We start from the raw sequence: 15,674 nt of genomic DNA on the forward strand, positions 1-15,674 counted from the left end.
GTTGGAGGAGACGCAGACCGAGGAGCTGAAGCACAAGTGGGAGGAGGAGCTGGGAGGAGAGATAGAGGAGGTTTATGGGCAGACGTGTTGAGTAGACTCAACGTGTCTGCAACATGTGCCAGGATCAGCCTGATACAATTTAAGGTTGTGCACCGGGCTCAGATGACAGTGGCCTGGATGAGCAGATCCTTTGGGGTGGAGGACAGGTGCGCAAAGTGTGCGGGAGGACCGGCGAACAATGTCCACATGTTCTGGAACATCCAAAGCTTCGGTGATTTTGGCGGGGTTTTGCGGACGTCATGTCCAAGGTTTTAAAAACAAGGGTGGCGCTGGGTCCAGAGGCGGCGATTTTCGGGGTGTCGGAAGATCCGGGAATCCAGGAGGAGAAAGAGGCAGATGTTCTAGCCTTTGTTTCCCTGGTAGCCCGGAGACGGATAGTATTGGCATGGAGGGACCTAAAGCCCCCGAAGTCGGAGGCCTGGCTATCGGACATGGCTAGCTTTCTCTGTATGGAGAAAATTAAGTTCGCCTTGAAAGGGTCACTGTTAGGGTTCACCCGGAGGTGGCAACCGTTCGTCGACTTCCTTGCGGAAAATTAATCGTCAGCAATGTCGGGGGGGGGGGGGGAGGGGGGAGTAGTGTAGGTTAGAATAGGGGGGTAATAAGGGTGGGACCTGTATGAGAGGTAAACGGTTTTTGCACTATGTTTATGGTTTCATGTATCTTGTTTATTTTGTTGTTGTTGCTATACCAAAAATACCTCAATAAAATGTTTATTAAAAAAAAAGAAACAGGTATTCCTTTGAAATCATCAATGAGCTGAAGACATTCTTTAACTTGTGGAGTGAAAGATCAATACACACATCTGCTTGGTTCACATGCAGCTCTCTAACTGAAAGCGAAACTAAACACAGAGCCAAAGCCAGCTTTCAGCACAAAACAAAAGTAAAAAGCAGAGCAGAGGCCAGCTCCACCCACACACTGACATCACTGCAGCTATTTGATAAACACACATTTCTTAAAGGTACATCCACCTGACACTCATTAATCTAGGATAGATGACATTTGGCCCTGAGGATTTGTCTACCTTAATGCTTTTTAACACACCTGACACTTCCTGCCTCGTAATAACGACTTGTTCTAAAGTATTTACATATCCCTCTGAGACAGCATCAATCAGTGTGCCCCTCTCCTTTGTGAATACCGATGCAAAATATCATTAAGAATCTCACCTACTTCCTTTGTCCTCGAGTAGACCAACTCTTTCTTGAGCCACCCTCGTGTTCATAATATATGTATAAAATGCCTTGGGATTCTCCTTAATCCTGTCTGCCAAGGACATTTTGTGACCCCCTTTTTGCCCTGCTTGAGCTCTTTTCTATTTTTCTTGTATTCTTCCAGGGCTGGATCTGTTTTTAGCAACCTAGACCTCACGTGTGCATCCTTTTTCTTTTTGACTAGACTTGCAACTTCCTTGGTCATCCACGGTTCCTGCATCCAGCCTTTCCTGTTTTTCTTTTTCATCGGCACATGCCTGTCCTGCACTCCCATCAACTGTAGTTATTTTTGAATTTTGTTTGCCCGGGTTAAAGGTGGGTCGATTTTCCTGCTGATCTATGTCAGGGACCACATTTACATCTTAATAATTGCTCATTGAAAGGCCAAATTGCGAGGATTAGGCAACCCTCCAAATTAAATGTCCCGCCAACAGATAATTGCACCCTTTTGTTTCCTGGAGAGTATCAATTCATCAACAAGGTAGGTAGAGGTGGATTTTGCCTACCTTTAAGAGCATTACAGCAGGATTATGAGTACCTGTATTACAACTACATCAAGGTTGGGATGGAATGTATTACCAGAGGAGAGAAGGGAGATGAAAGGAGGATTGGGGAGGTGGAAGAGAGAAAGAGGACAGCGGGGTCGATTTCGGACATAGGATGGGAGGGAGAAGACAGAGGCAGAACTAGGAGATTGTCAAAGAACAGAGTGGAGCAGTGAAATATTGTCCTGGGGCAAAGGTTATATATAAGATTATCCGAGGAGGATTCTGGGACTGTCCTGGAGCTGAGATCACAATATCAGGGGTATATTTTCAAAAATGTTTCGAGTACCCAATTCATTTTTTCCAATTAAGGGGCAATTTAGCGTGGCCAATCCACCTACCCTGCACATCTTGGGGTTGTGGGGGCGAAACCCACGCAAACACAGGGAGAATGTGCAAACTCCACACGGACAGTGACCCAGTGCCGGGAACAAACCTGGGACCTCATGCAATGAGGGTGCAATGTTAACCACTGCACCACCGTGCTGCCCTGCTGTCAGGGGTATATTGAAGAGACTATCCTGGGGCAGACGCAACAATGTCAGGGTATATTGAAGAGACAGTCCTGGGGCTGAGGACACAATGTCAGGGGTATATTGTAGAGACTGTCCTGGGGCTGAGGACACAATGTCAGGGGTATATTGTACAGACTGTCCTGGGGCTGAGGACACAATGTCCGGGGTCTATTGTAGAGACTGTCCTGGGGCTGAGGACACAATGTCAGGAGTATATTGTACAGACTGTCCTGGGGCTGAGGACACAATGTCCGGGGTCTATTGTAGAGACTGTCCTGGGGCTGAGGACACAATGTCAGGGGTATATTGTAGAGACTTTCCAGGACTGAGGACACAATGTCTGGGGTATATTGTAGAGAACGTCCTGGGGCAGTGGGTCACAATGTCAGGGGTATATTGTACAAAATGTCCAGGGGCTGAGGAAACAATGTCCGGGGTCTATTGTAGAGACTGTCCTGGGGCTGAGGACACAATGTCAGGGGTATATTGTAGAGACTGTCCTGGGGCTGAGGACACAATGTCAGGGGTATATCAGGGGTATATTGTAGAGACTGTCCAGGACTGAGGACACAATGTCCGGTTTATATTGTAGAGACTGTCCTTGGGCTGAGGACACAATGTCCGGGGTATATTGTAGAGACAGTCCTGGGGCTGAGGACACAATGTCAGGGGTATATTGTAGAGACTGTCCTGGGGCTGAGGACACAATGTCAGGGGTATATTGAAGAGACTGCCCTGGGGCTGAGGACACAATAGAACCTAGATCATAGAACATTACAGCGCAGTACAGGCCCTTCGGCCCTCAATGTTGCGCCAACTTGTGAAACCACTCTAAAGCCCATCTACACTATTCACTTATCGTCCATATGTCTATCCAATGACCATTTGAATGCGCTTAGTGTTAGCGGGTGCACTACTGTTGCAGGCAGCGCATTCGACGCCCTTACTACTCTCTGAGTAAAGAACCTACCTCTGACATCTGTCTTATATCTATCTCCCCTCAACTTAAAGCTATGTCCCCTCGTGCTAGACATCACCGTCCGAGGAAAAAGGCTCTCACTGTCCACCCTATCCAATCCTCTGATCATCTTGTATGCCTCAATTAAGCCACCTCTTAACCTTCTTCTCTCTAACGAAAACAGCCTCAAGTCCCTCAGCCTTTCCTCATAAGATCCTCTCTCCATACCAGGCAACATTCTGGTAAATCTCCTCTGCACCCTTTCCAATGCTTCCACATCCTTCCTATAATGCGGCGACTAGAATTGCACGCAATGCTCCAAATGCGGCCGCACCAGAGGTTTGTACAGCTGCAACATGACATCATGGCTCCGAAACTCAATCCCTCTACCAATAAAAGCTAACACACCGTACGCCTTCTTAAAAACCCTCTCAACCTGGGTGGCAACTTTCAGGGATCTATGTCCATGGACACCAAAATCTCTCTGCTCATCAACACTGCCAAGAATCTTACCAGTAGCCCAGTACTCTGTCTTCCTGTTATTGCTTCCAAAAGGAATCACCTCAGACTTTTCTGCATTAAACTCCATTTGCCACCTCTCAGCCCAGCGCTGCAGTTTATCTATGTCTCTCTGTAACTTGTAACATCCTTCCGCACTGTCCACAACTACACCGGCTATAGTGTCATCTGCAAATTTACTCACCCATCCTTCTACGCCCTCCTCCAGGTCATTTATAAAAATGCCAAACAGCAGTGGCCCCAAAACAGATCCTTGTGGTACACCACTAGTAACTGGACTCCAGTCTGAACATTTCCCATCAACCACCACCCTGTCTTCTTCCAGCTAGCCAATTTCTGATCCAAACTGCTAAATCACCCTGAATCCCATGCCTCTGTATTTTCTGCAGTCACCTACCATGGGGAACCTTATCAAACGCTTTACTGAAATCCATATACACCACATCAACAGCTTTACCCTCATCTACCTGTTTGGTCACCTTCTCAAAGAACTCAATAAGGTTTGTGAGGCACGACCTACCCTTCACAAAACCGTGTTGACTACCTCTAATCAAATTATTCCTTTCCAGATGATTATGCATCCTATCTCTTACAAACCTTTCCAAGACTTTGCTCACAACAGAAGTAAGGCTCACTGGTCTATAGTTACCGGGGTTGTCTCTACTCTCCTTCTTGAACAATGGGACATTTGCTATCCTCCAGTCTTCTGGCACTATTCCTGTAGACAAAGATGACTTAAAGATCAAAGCCAAAGGCTCAGCAATCTCCTCCCTAGCTTCCCAGAGAATCCTAGGATAAATCCCATCTGGCCCAGGGGACTTATCTATTTTCACACTTTCCAGAACTGCTAACACATCCTCCTTATGAACCTCAAGCCCTTCTAGTCTAGTAGCCTGAATCTCAGTATTCTCCTCGACAACCTTGTCTTTTTCCTGTGTGAATACTGACGAAAAATGTTCATTTAGCAACTCTCCTATCTCCTTGGACTCCAAGCACAACTTCCACTACTGTCCTTGACTGGCCCTACTCTTACCCTAGTCATTCGTTTTTTCCTCATATATCTATAGAAAGCTTTTGGGTTATCCTTGATCCTACCTGCCAAAGACTTCTCATGTCCCCTCCTGGCTCTTCTTAGCTCTCTCTTTAGGTCCTTCCTCGCTAACATGTAACTCTCGAGCGCCCAAACTGAACCTTCATGTCTCATCTTTACATAAGCCTCCTTCTTCCCCTTGACAAGTGTTTCGACTGCTTTAGTAAACCACGGTTCCCTTGCTCGACTACTTCCTCCCTGCCTGATAGGTACATACATATCAAGGACACGCAGTAGCTGTTCCTTGAACAAGCGCCACATTTCCATTGTGCCCATCCCCTGCATTTTTCCTCTCCATCTGATACATCCTAAGTCTTGCCTCATCGCATCATAATTGCCTTTTCCCCAGATATAACTCTTGCCCTGCGGTATATACCTATCCCTTTCCATCACTAAAGTAAACGTAATCGAATTGTGGTCACTATAACCAAAGTGCTCACCTACCTCCAAATCTAACACCTGTCCTGGTTCATTACCCAATACCAAATCCAATATGGCCTCGCCTCTCGTTGGCCTATCTACACACTGTGTCAGGAAACCCTCCTGCACATATTGGACAAAAACGGACCCATCTAAAGTACTCAAACTATAGCGTTTCCAGTCAATATTTGGGAAGTTAAAGTCCCCCATAACAACTATCCTGTTGCTTTCGCTCCTATCCAGAATCATCTTTGCAATCCTTTCCTCTACACCTCTGGAACTTTTCGGAGGCCTGCCAGGGGGACATTGTAGAGACTGTCCTGAGACTGGGGACACAATGTCAGGGGTATATTGTAGAGACTGTACAGGGGCTGAGGACACAATGTCAGGGGTATACTGTAGAGAATGTCCTGGGGCTGAGGACACAATGTCAGGGGCATATTGTAGAGACTGTCCTGGGGCTCAGGACAGAATGTCAGGAGGATATTGAAGAGACTGTCCTGGGGCTGAGGACACAATGTCAGGGGTATATTGAAGAGACTGTCCTGGGGCAGAGGACACAATGTCAGGGGTATATTGAAGAGACTGTCCTGGGGACACATGTCAGGGGTATATTGAAGAGACTGTCCTGGGGCTGAGGACACAATGTCAGGGGTATATTGTAGAGACTGTCCTGGGGCAGAGGTCACAATGTCAGGGGTATATTGTAGAGACTGTCCTCAGGCTGAGGTCACGTTGTCAGGGGTATAATGACGAGACTGTCCTAGAGTTGAGGCCACAATGTCAGGGGAATATTGTAGAGACTGTCCTGGGGCTGGGGACACAATATCAGGGATATAATGTAGAGATTGTCCTGGGGTTGAGGTCACGACTTCAGGGTATTTTGTAGAGACTGTCCTGGGGCTGGGGACTCAATGTCAGGGGTATATTGTAGAGACTGTCCTGTGGCTGAGGTCACAATGTCAGGGGTATTTTGTGGGACTGTCCTCAGGCTGAGGTCACGTTGTCAGGGGTATAATGACGAGACTGTCCTAGAGTTGAGGCCACAATGTCAGGGGTATAAATATGAGACTGTCGTGAGGCTGAGCTCACTATGTTAGGGTATAATGATGAGAGTGCCTTTGGGCTGAGTTCACGTTGATGAAGCAAGCAAGGCTGCCTGAACTGTGGGATTCACTGAGACTTCAGGCTTTTTTCAAGTGCAGAGCACCATCGGCTGCACACATGTGGCCTTGCGAGCTCCCTGGCAGCTGCCTGTGAGACTCATTAATAGTCAGTCCCAGGCACCAGAAATATTTAAGGGTGTTTAGAGGATTGGCGCCATGGTGAAAGATGGTACCCTATGAAGACAGGGGCAGGTTTAGCACTGTGGCTAAAACAGCTGGCTTGTAATGTAGAACAAGGCCAGCAGCGTGGGTAAATTCCCGTACCGGCCTCTCCGAACAGGCGCCGGAATGTGGCGACTAGGGGCTTTTCACAGTAACTTCATTGAAGTCTACGTGTGACGATTGGCGATTATTATGATTATTATTAAGATGATGCCTGTTTGTCAGTCACAGAGTACATCTGAGGAGGGACATAATGCACATGTCCTCAATAGAGCAGGCTATTGACCTCCTAAAGTGGCACTTCAAATGTTTGGACTGCTCAGGCAGTGTTCTCCAGTAGCCAAAGCAGAGTATATCCTGCGTCGTCATTATTTGATGACTCTGCACAACCTAACCCTGCAAAGATAGTGGGTGTTACCACTGGGAAACATGGAGGAGATGCACATCTTCTCGGATGAGGAGGAAGTTGAAGCGGATGAATTTGAAGAGGGCGAGGATTCAGACCGGCCACATGGGCATGACATGGAAGCTACGCCTGTGACAACTATAGCTACAAGATTCCAGGAGGAATAAGATGAAGACAGGTTGTTATGGGTGCAGTTCTCTGCACACTTTAATGCAGGGAAGACAACAAAACCTGAGTGGCACTGCGGCACAGTGGCTAGCACTGCTGCCTCACAGCTCCAGGGACCCAGGTTCAATTCCAACCTTGGGTGACTGTGTGGAGTTTGCATGTTCTCCCCATTTCTGCGTGAGTTTCCTTCGGGTGCTCCGGTTTCCTCCCACAGTCCAAAAATATGCAGATTGTGTGGATTGGCCATGTTAAATTGCCCCTAGCATCCAAAAGTTAGGTGATGTTGCAGGGTAGTAGACCTAGATAGGGTGCTCTTTCATGGGATCGGTGGAGATTCAATGGACCGAATGGTCCCCTTCTGCACAGTAGGGATTCTATGGTTCTACCTTCACTGCCATCTTCAACATCTCACAAAAGGTTACCAATCTCAAAATGATCATGGAGGAAGCATGATCAAACCTAATGATGGTGTCATCCTTGGAAGGTACAATAGCCTCAGGACCATGTGACTGCTATGGAATGGGGTAAGCACTGCACAAGCACACATCGTTAAGCAACCACACATAGTGCGGTACTTTCAACCACGGTACTCAAAACTTAGTGGCCATGGCATCCTTCAAGAGGCTGAAATGATACTACACACACAGATGCACTCATATCAGTGTGACAGCAGTTTAGCAAGGCGGCTCAAAGATGAATAACATTTGTAAATGGTTAGCGCTTGACCATCCCAAGAGGGAGCTACATCCGGACAGCACCATATTTCCAAATACCAAACCTTGTGCAAGATTAAGGCTGAGCCTAAGATGCCATGGGACATCAGGACACCGTGATCTGCAATGTGGCATCATGTAGCCAAGCTGGGAGTCAAATTCACATTGTCCTCACAGAATTCAGCTGGACCACTGTGTGATTATTGACAAACACTCATAATCCTACATGCTTTAGAAGCCTGCCAAGGTTGCCATTGCATTTGGGAGAGATGTCGCCCAGTCAGTTTTGACACAGCAGGCAATTTGCTTATTCCCTTCATCGCTACTGCTGAGCACTAAGGAGATGCTGCAGCATTGTTTTCATACTATTACTGTCCTCGGCATTGTCCGTCTCACAAAGGCCAATCATTTCTAGCAACCCTAAGTCAATGAGTGCACAGTCATGCCATGAATTACGTATTGATTTGCATTCTGTGACTTCACAGAGGGGCGACCACTCAGGAGCAATTTATGATCCTTGCAGGTAAGTGGTCAGGTTAATCAGGATGAGCTCAGCGCACACTCATTGCCGTCTATCAGCCATTCCAAATGTCATCGAGTGGAACCAAGTTCCATCACTGGACAATTAGAATTGGGAGCACGGGAACTACTAAAGGAATAAGGTTCATCGTTAAATGTGGGAACAAAATGATGCTGCAGGGTGGTGTGAAAGTCTAGGGTGCTCGACATTGAATACTATTTCAACCAAGACTTCATTATCATGAAATAAAGTGGATTTGGGTGAAAAGACTCCACCATTGGTCACGTCAAATGCCAATAACATCCACAAACTGCAGACTTCAATGCGACAGCATCAGGATAATCACTAACCTAGATCAACAATTCTCATGAGGTCATATAATATCTGCCAAAGATGCTAGGGTTAAATGTATCTTGTCCGGCCATCATTTTCATACAGGAAGTGCCTTTGTTCATGTTGCTGATGCGCAACTAAAGGTGTTTCACTGTGATGAGATTGATTGAGACTTGATGAAACTGAGCCACAAGGTGGGAGTTAATTGATGGGGCTGGCGGGCAGTTCATTTTGTACTCTTGAATGAACCCAGGACCTTCCATCACATTGAGCAGACATTCAATACCTGAAACTTGGAGCAAGATAAATGCAAAATATATTTACAATAGAGCACATTATGGACAGTGAAGGAACACTTTGTGCATTCAAAACTTAATTTTCCTAACTCTACTTCTATGCCTTGGTGGAACCTCTACAACCACAGCAGAGGCAGGGCAGTCTGTTGACCTATTGCTTGAGATTACTTTGGCAGGTATCCTCTGCAGGTTTGAGGTCTCAATGGCCACAATCTACTATGGTTCTTCTGCATCGGGTTAGGTGCACCCTCCTCGGCCTGGCCTGCTGGCATTTATGGAGTCACAGGCAGAAGGGACTTGAAATGACAGAACAGCCTTGAAGTGCCCTGGGTGGATGCCCCGGGGTACATGGCTGGCACATTTCTTCCCTTTGGTTGCCCAAAAGCCGCACCCTGATTCCTTGAGGAGAAGGGAAACCTTGAGGGAGGTAGATGTTCCCTGTCCCCTCCCATCTCGCCCCTGTGTCTGCTAAGCAATGGTGTGCAGGTCTGAGAGCAAATTGGGCAGAAACTGCTGGATCTGGGCCTCCGATGTAGATGTAAATTTCCAATGTAGATTTCAATGTGCTCGAATGTTGGAGCCACAACATGGACAGAACATGGATGGACTTATCCATCCTTCATTCCAGTCTGGTGACAGCCTCTGACAACCCTGTCTGATGTTCCCTTGCCTGTCTTTGCATCCCCAACATTTCTCTCAAGGCCAAATGCAAAGATTTATCATCAGATTCAGCAGGAGCTTGGTCCACTGCAGTCCTCTGAGTGTCAGAGACTTCAGCTGTCACTGCCTCCCCTTGCTGCGGACACATGCCTGTGAGGGGAACACCAGACTGTGGCCCCATGTTTACTCTAGCACCACTGAGGTGCATGTCCCTGCGCTGGTGGAGGGTGCAGGTGACCATAATGATGGGTCTTCTTTGGATGTTTCCTCAAAATCCTCATCTGAGGAGCTCTGGGTTCTGCGGCTGAGGCGTTTGCTTGGTATCTTCCTCCGACGTTTCTTCTTTTCTTACTCCTCTTGCGAGGAGTGTGTCCTCAGCTCTGGCGTTCCCCCTCTGGTCTTCACCTTCTCCTACCATTTGTGTGTGACCTTGACCTGCATGAAGACAGGTGGTTTGACTGTGATGTGAGCAGCCCAAAAGCATGCATGCCTGTTGTGTGTGCTGAGCACCACCAGCCCCTCCCACCCTCCCCCCCAGTAAGGGATCCTTGTGTAGGATCTTATATGAGATAGTGATCATAAAGTGGCTATCAGACATTCAGTGCTGGTATCCTATCAGCTGGTAATATATGACATCCCTGTGTGCCTGATGCCCTTATGAGACTGTGAGTTTGAAGTGAGTTTCACTTACCTGGCAAGGTGTATCAGATCATCCATCCTTTTCCTGCACTGCAGGGTTCCCCACAGGAACTGGCTGATGTGTTGGGTAAGCTGGGTCTGCGGGGACTGTGTTTACTGGAGCAGAGAGAGAGACAGGCTTCCAACACTTGAAGAAATGCAACTCTATTTTATTAAACTCTTAACTATTAAACATGCTTGAACTGTGGGTTGACACTATGCTGAGTTGACTGGAGACCTGAGGCTAACCTGACCAGACTATCTTACTACCACATGGTGTATGTTCTAGTTGTTGCTCACAGGCTCTGACTGTCTCAGAGGCTGCATCCCAAGAGAGCGGGAAAACTAGTGCCCCCTGGCTATATAGTTGCTGTGTCCTGTCTGGTGATTGGCTGCTGTGTTCTGTATGTTCATTGGTCATCCTTTGTGTCACTAACTGTCTGTGTGTACCATCATATACTTGCATGTACATTATGACACTGACCACCCTGGTGACCACGTCCCAGGTGGGAGGATCTGCTGCTCCCATCCCTCGGAAAGAGGACCTCCCCGTTTCCTGGAGTGCATGGAGGCGAATCCCCAGGCTAACCTCGCTAAACCGTGGAGGATTTTTTGCATTTGTTCATCATGGTAATGCAGATGCTCAGCTCACATCTCGACTGCAATGAGTGAATGCCTATGTGCGTGCTGTTAAGGTATGGTGCCAGGACCTTCGACCCCATGAGGCAGGTGCGGGCAGATGAATCACTGCTCGCCCTGCCCCGTGAATCGATGAGCTCCTTATTGGTGCATAATTATTGAACTGAAAAATGGGAAATTGGGCTCGAAAATGTGCCCCACCAACTGTCTTAATATACATCTATGTATACAATGGAGTGCACACAGGCAGTGATTGACACACAGGATGACCAGTAAGCACACAGAACAGAGCAGCCAATCACCAGACAGGACACGACCACTATAAAGCCAGAGGGCACCAGTTTTCCCGGGCTCTCGGGACCCAGCCTCTGAGACAGTCAGAGTTTGTGAGCTAGCCAGTGCCTACACCATGTGGTAGCTAAGTTAGTCTGGTCAGGCTAGTGTCAGGTCTCCAGTCAAGTCAGCATAGTGTCGACCCACAGTTGAACATGTATAATAGTTTGGATGTTGAATAAAGTCGTGTTGCATTTTATCAAGTGTTGGAGGTCTGTCTCTCGCTACACTGCATCAAGTGCAGTTCACCTCGACCCGGCCTACCCAACACATCATGGTATCAGCTGAGTGATGCTGAAAATTTGACGGACCTACCTTGAGTGAATTATCGCTGACCAGCAAACAGCCATCCGGTGACATGGAAAACGTCAGCCCTCCTCCGCAGCTCCGCATCACCGGCAACCTCGGTCCAAATTGAAGGATCTTCAAACAAAAGTTCCAACTCTATCTCGAAGCCACCGATCTTGAGGCCACATCGGACGCCAGGAAAATCGCACTCTGCGAACCATGGTTCCAACCATCCATGTTCCAGACCTTAACCACCTCACGGTCATACAAAAGATGCAGCAGTCTCTGGCCCAACATAAATCAGCATACGACGCTCATGCCACGGATCTCCCCGAGCTGGTCTCAACTGATCGTGTTCGTGTGCAGTTGCCTGACAGCGGCTGGTCCGCCACAGCTGTGGTGGTCAAGCAAGTGGCCCTGAGATCGTTCCTCGTCCGCATGGCTGATGGCTCCTTCCTGCGATGCAACAGATGGGCGCTGCGCAGAGTTCCACGCCCGCCACCTAACCATGATGTCCCGCCTCACATAATGCTTCCTCCGGACGTGCCCTATCACGAGGCCACCGATCTACCAGCAATCCTGCCGACCTCTGTGACAACCGCATTGGCGGCGGTCCCGCCTATCCAAGTGCAAGTGGACCCTGATCCACCCTTGAGGCGGTCAACCAGAATTCATCGCCCGCCGCAGAGACTAAACTTATAGACTGAACGTTTGCACAACTGTGTTACCTTATTGTTTTGACCTCTGTAAATATCGTTGTTACCGTTTCATCTGCCCTATATCTGCACTACCGACACCTTACTGAGTAGATAAGGTCATTTTAGCACATGCTGTATGTAGTCACACACATATACCCATCCACACGCACATGCACATTAATATTTATTATCTCAACACACACAATATAGAGAAAAAAAAGAGAGGGAAATGTCATAACATACATCTATGTATACAATGGAGTGCAGACAGGCAGTGATTGACACACAGGATGACCAGTAAGCACACAGAACAGAGCAGCCAATCACCAGACAGGACACGACCACTATAAAGCCAGAGGGCACCAGTTTTCCCGGGCTCTCGGGACCCAGCCTCTGAGACAGTCAGAGCTTGTGAGCTAGCCAGTGCTTACACCATGTGGTAGCTAAGGTCGTCTGGTCAGGCTAGTGTCAGGTCTCCAGTCAAGTCAGCATAGTGTTGACCCACAGTTGAACATATATAATAGTTTGGATGTTGAATAAAATCGTGTTGCATTTTATGAAGTGTTGGAGGTCTGTCTCCGCTACACTGCATCAAGTGCAGTTCACCTCAACCCAGCCTACCAAACACATCACCAACCAGCAGGAAACATGTCAAATCTCCCATCTACCACTGCTCTTGGTCTCCAGAATGGAAAATTCCAACCTATCTTTCCTGCTTCCTGAGGGACAATAAAAATACAATGCAGGATACAAGAATGAGCAGTCCTAACTGCCAAGAGGATGCAAAGTTTCAGTACAGAAATTAATTAAGTGGGGTCTGTGAGTGAAGAGTGAGTTTGGGAGAATTGAGGAAAGATCATGGAAAGTAAAGTTGGATCCAATATAGGAATACTTAATATTTTCCTACCCCTTTGTTGGACATCTAAATCAACCGCTGAAAGACACGAATAATTCCTTACCTGCTATTGGTGATGGGATAGTTGAGAGCTGTGCAAGCTATCTTAATGAGATTAACAAACTTGTTTTATTTTCAGAAAGAAGTTGTGGGGAAATGTTTGTATCAGACAGCAGAGTTCAAATCCAGGATTTTGTTTCCAGGGAAATGTGTTTGGTCACTGCTTCCAGAGGTGATAACGGCAACCATTAACTCCCATTAAACCACAAGGTTTAAAATTAAGAATTTGCTGTGAGTTCTACAGTTGTACCAGTGGCAGATCTATCCTGTAAGTGTAAGAAAAATAAATGTTCTCGATTGGGATGAAGCGTCGCTAGAAAGCTAACTGTGGCCCTTATAAATTCTGCTAGAGATGGAGAGAGCCAGTTCTATCTCTGATTATTAGACCCATTTAAAGCAAAACTGCTTAAATAGAAAAAAAATGGCACACCATAAATACTAATTGGAAAACAGTCTGTTCTGACTACCCAATTGCAATCATTAAATTAATAGACCAATTTTGTAGTACAGTTAATGAATAAAGGGTTAAGTGTCGGCCCTTATGTAATGGCTTAATTGCCATTAAATTATCTTATGACCACAGGTGTGCAGGTTGCCCGCTGTAGTAGCACCCTGTACTTAACCTTTTGTTTGCTAAGTGTGTCACAAATTAATTCATTCATGCAAAAGAAAATCTACACTTGACCTCCACTAGTGTGCTAGCCTCCAATTGTTCACTGCTTTTTCAAATAGTGTTAGTGATTATGTGAACATTGTTGAAAAATATTCTATTGAAAATGACTGTGACTCTTCGGAATCACATTTGCACCAAATATGTTATAGCCCCTGAAAGTGTACAGAGGCAAGTGACTAAGATGGCCCCAGGCTTCTAAATGACATGGAATGTTAAGGAAGTTGGGTTTTTCCCTGAACAAAAGAGGAGACTTTGAAGAGACCTGCCTGAAAATTTTTCAAAGATTTTGAAGGTTGATTTAGACAACTTTCTCCAGATGGACAAAGGGTTCAAATACCAGGGGACACATTTCATAGACTTGAAGTGAAGGCCATTGAAGCAAGAAACACAAATGGATTCAAGATGTAACGGCATATTTCAATGGGGAAGGGATTGAGAGATATGGGGCGGGATTCTCCATCCCGCCGCTGCAGGTTTTTGGTGCGGCTTGCCCCCACCGGCAGCGGGATTCTCCGTCCCGCCAGACGGCCAATGGGGTTTCCCATCGTGGGCATCCCCGGGTGTGGGTGCGCTGCCGGCTCAACGGAGAATCCCGACAGCGGAGAATCCTACCCATGATGATAAGACCAGGAACTGAAGTTGAGATTAATAAAAAGGAACAGGTCTTGCAGGTATTTTGGTGTTCCTAACATTTTAGATTCTAAAATAGTGCCAGATTGTAGGCAGGTGATCTAAATTCTTCATAACAATAAGATCAATTACTCATTGCCTGAAACCACCATGTTCCTATTCTGAAGAATTTCTGAATTCTGCCTATTCAATTATTGATTGCAAATGAAAAACTGTTGTTTAGATTAACATACAATTTTATATTTAATTACAAAAGGAGCAAGCAGGGTTGCACTACTTTAGTAGAAGGAACTGATGTGCAAAATATTTCCTAAATGGTAAGAAATTAGAAAGTGTAAATGTACAAAGCTGTCCTTTTCCATACATCACTGAAGGTTAACGGTGACACAGTGGTTAGCACTGCTACCTCACAGCACCAGGGACCCAAGTTTAATTCCGGCCTTGGGTGACTGTGCGGAGTTTGCAGTTTCTCCCCGTGTCGGTGTGGGTTTCCTCCGGGTGCTCCGGTTTCCTCCCATAGTCTACAAATGCAGGTTAGGTGGATTGGCCATGCTAAATTGCAAGAGGATTTCAGTACAGGATTCACAAAGTCTTGCTGCAATTGTATAGGAGCTTGGTTACCCCACAACTGGAGTACTGTGTGCAATTTTGCCCCCTTACCACAGAAAGAATATTATTGCCACAAAGGGAGTGCAATGAAGGTTCACCAGACTTATTCCGGGGATGGCGGGCTGTCTTGTGAAGATTGAGCAAAGTGGGTCTGTATTCTCTATAGAGTTTTGAAGAATGAGAGGTCATTTAATTGAAAACAGGAATACACAGGGTGGTTGCATGTAAGATGTTTTACTTGTTTGCGGGGTCCAGAACTGGGGACACAATTTCAAAATAAGGGGGATGCCATTTGGAACAGAGATGAGGAGAAATATCTTTGCACAAGAAGGTTGTGAATCTTTGGAACTCTACCCCGGAGGGCTGTGGAAGCTCAGTCACTGAGTATGTTTAAGGTAGAGATTGGTAGATTTCTGATTTCTT

This window comes from Scyliorhinus torazame, chromosome 10 (assembly GCF_047496885.1).
Source record: "Scyliorhinus torazame isolate Kashiwa2021f chromosome 10, sScyTor2.1, whole genome shotgun sequence".
In the NCBI taxonomy this organism is placed as follows: domain Eukaryota; kingdom Metazoa; phylum Chordata; class Chondrichthyes; order Carcharhiniformes; family Scyliorhinidae; genus Scyliorhinus; species Scyliorhinus torazame.